The sequence below is a fragment of the Arvicola amphibius genome, chromosome 1 (genome assembly GCF_903992535.2).
Source record: "Arvicola amphibius chromosome 1, mArvAmp1.2, whole genome shotgun sequence".
In the NCBI taxonomy this organism is placed as follows: Eukaryota; Metazoa; Chordata; class Mammalia; order Rodentia; family Cricetidae; genus Arvicola; species Arvicola amphibius.
Window position 1 is genome coordinate 123,743,094 of NC_052047.1, and position 3,043 is coordinate 123,746,136.

The window sequence follows — 3,043 nt, forward strand, 5'->3', positions numbered from 1 at the left end:
AGCGAGCCACCAAGCAGCATTCCTCAGTGGTTTCTACTTCAAGTTTCTACCCGACTTCCCTCAGTGAGGCACTACGAACTGGATCAAGTTGAAGCCAAATAAACTTTGCCCTCTTCCTGCTTTTGGTCCAAGTGCTTTATCAAATCAACAGAAAGGAAACTAGAAAAGCTCCGTAAAGGCAAAGAACGCACCTGCTCTGCCATGTCCTCCTGTCCTTTACCATAGCCTTGGTGTCCAGCATACAGCGGGTAGTCCATAAATACCTGTGGAATGAACGAGAAACTCTGGGAAATACTGGTTGCCAGGTGGCATCTACAATGAAATGAAGGGTTTATTGGCACTGAAGTTCTGCGTTCTGTCCACAAGAGCTTTGCCTGGCAGGGTTGCAGATCCTTAACTCCTAACACGGAAAGCGAAGGGGCCAAGGACTCACCTTCTGTGTCTCCATCCTGGTGACACACTGAGAGCTGGAGCCAGCAGGGAAAAAAACTCACGGGTACCCTAGAGTCAACAGAATATGCAAAGCCACGGCTATAGGAAACGCCTTAAGTCAGAGGGGCCTGATACTTACGGTTCGGATCTGAAATGTCTCCACAGCCTTCATTTGAATGCTTGATCCACAGGGAACGGTGTCCGGCCTCTGTCCCCAGACCACATGCAGCCCCGGAGAGCAATGAATACAGCCCAACATGGAATTATCAATCGTAAAGATTTGTCTGTGATTTGTTTTATTTTATTTTATTTGTAATTCAATTGCATGATTCTTAAGCATGACGTTCGGAGACGACAGCATCCTATTACAACGTCCACAGGTTGAACACCCCGACTAGCAGGACCGTGTGTGGCTTTTAGGAGGTGGGGGAAATAGGTCACCATGAGAAGACTTGTCATGGTTCTATCAACCTCTGGCTCCTATTCCGCATGAGGTACCTTTCACCACATGCTCCCACACTGTGAGCTCCTCCATGCTCCCCTCGTTATGGGCAGACACCCCTCTGAAACCGTGAGCCAAAACAAACTATTCTTCCGTTCAGTCGTTTCTGTCTGGCGATTTGGTCACAGTGGAGTGAAAGTGACTAGCGCAGGACTTAAGAGATATTTGACAGTGGAGGTGAAAGGGCAGGAGGGCTGACCTGGTTACAGAATCAGCAAACACCTTAACAGAACCGAAGATCCAATGGGTAGCAACATTTCTCCTATCCATCCCTTCCTCTTCCTCCTGTCATCCCCCACCTCCTTTCCCCTCCTCTTCCTATAATTCTGGAAGGTGAGGAAATCAGTGTCGAATGAAGCATAGACAAGACAGGGCACAGGCTGTACTACAAGATAGCGGGTGACATGGTACCTTAAAGAATTAGCTTTTAGCTTTCCTCCCCTGTCCAGAGCTCACTACCCGCCCACCCCTGACAGGCACCTTCCATTGCTGCCCTAGGCAGCTTCTCCAGGTAGCAAGAACTGGGGAAGAGAGGAGGTGGAGGGTAAACTGCGTCCCTCTTAACGATGCAATTTGGAAGCTGCACAGAGAACTTCCTCTTACATCAGACTGGTGACCCTACTGACCTGAGACAAGGAACTGGGGCTTTGGCTGGGTAAAGAAGAATGAAAGGTGGAAGAGGAGGTCGTTAATCCAGAGAAATCAATGTGCTCCCTCCTGCCTCTTTCACACTTTCACAGGCCAGAGGACGAAGCAGGATGGCCCACCCTGCCCTTCTGCACAGACCCTCTGGATCCAACGTCACTGCCCTCCAGCCCACATTACTGTCCTCCACGCCCTCTGTGAGTACCTCTGACTCAATCATCACCTCCTCATGTGCTTAATGGGACTGCGTTCCAAAATTAAAGAGTGCTGCCATCAGAGAGAAGCAGGGATTTTTCAGCCTAACCTGCTCACTGGAACCACAGCATCATCCAGGCTTCACTTAAGGCCAATTTGATTAGAGTCTCCACATTAAGTTCTGTGATTTAAAATTTGTATTTATTTTTATTTGTGTGTGTGTGCACCTGCTTGTCTATATGCACACCACACACACGCAGGAGCCCTTGGAAGCCAGAAGAGGGCGCTGGATCCCCGAGGACTGGACTTACAGGACTGTGAGCCACTGACGTGGTGGCTGGGTCTTCTGCAAGCTCAGCAAGTGCTCATACCTGTGGACCTTCTTCTACAGCCCTAAGGGTCTGTCAGTTTGCATCCCCAAGAGGGAAATCTAATGTGTCAGAGGAAAGAGACCTGGGGAATTCATGTTAAAAAAAATACAACCAAATTTCCACCAAGGACATAAAAGAGTTGGTCCTTTCTACTTCATGAGGGAGTGCCTTGCTTCTCACTGGTGGAACGAGAGCTGATCATCTTATAAACTTTGTATTGTATGTACTATGTTCATCCTTGATAAGGGAGGGGTGGGAAGGCTTTGTGTTTCTGGGTATGTCTTTGGAAGAGGAGTGTGTGTGTGTGTGTGTGTGTGTGTGTGTGTGTGTGTGTAAAATCCAGATGTAAGGTGTCTTCAATCTATCTCCACCTTATTTTCCAAGACAGTACCCTCGCTGAACCTGGAACTCCTCCATTCAGCTAGACCGGCTTGCCAGTTAAGCCCCCAGTTCCCACCTGTAGTGTCTCCCAGCGCCACGATTGCAGGCACATGCCTATATTCGTACTGTGCTCCATACTGTGCTTTTGTTTTTATGTGAGTGTGGTGTCCTCATGCTCGCAGGGCAAGACTTTGCTACCTGATCCATCTTCCTAGCCAGATGCTGTAGACTTCCTCCCCAAACCTTTCCCAAGTCAACAAAACCCTAATTCTCTTCTCAAAGCTTCAGCCTTAGGACTTTTCAAAACAGCAGTAAGCTAAGTTTCTGTGCTTTATGTTCCTTCTTTGACCTTTCCTTTTAGATAAAGACCAATGGCAGTAGCTAATCCAATGAATACATTTGTCTTGGTGTTCTACATAATGAAACAGAGCCACAAACCTGATAAAAAAAATTTTTTTGCTCCAGGTCACAAAATGATATGGCTGAGGTTTGAACACAGAACGCCAGGCTTCAGGCT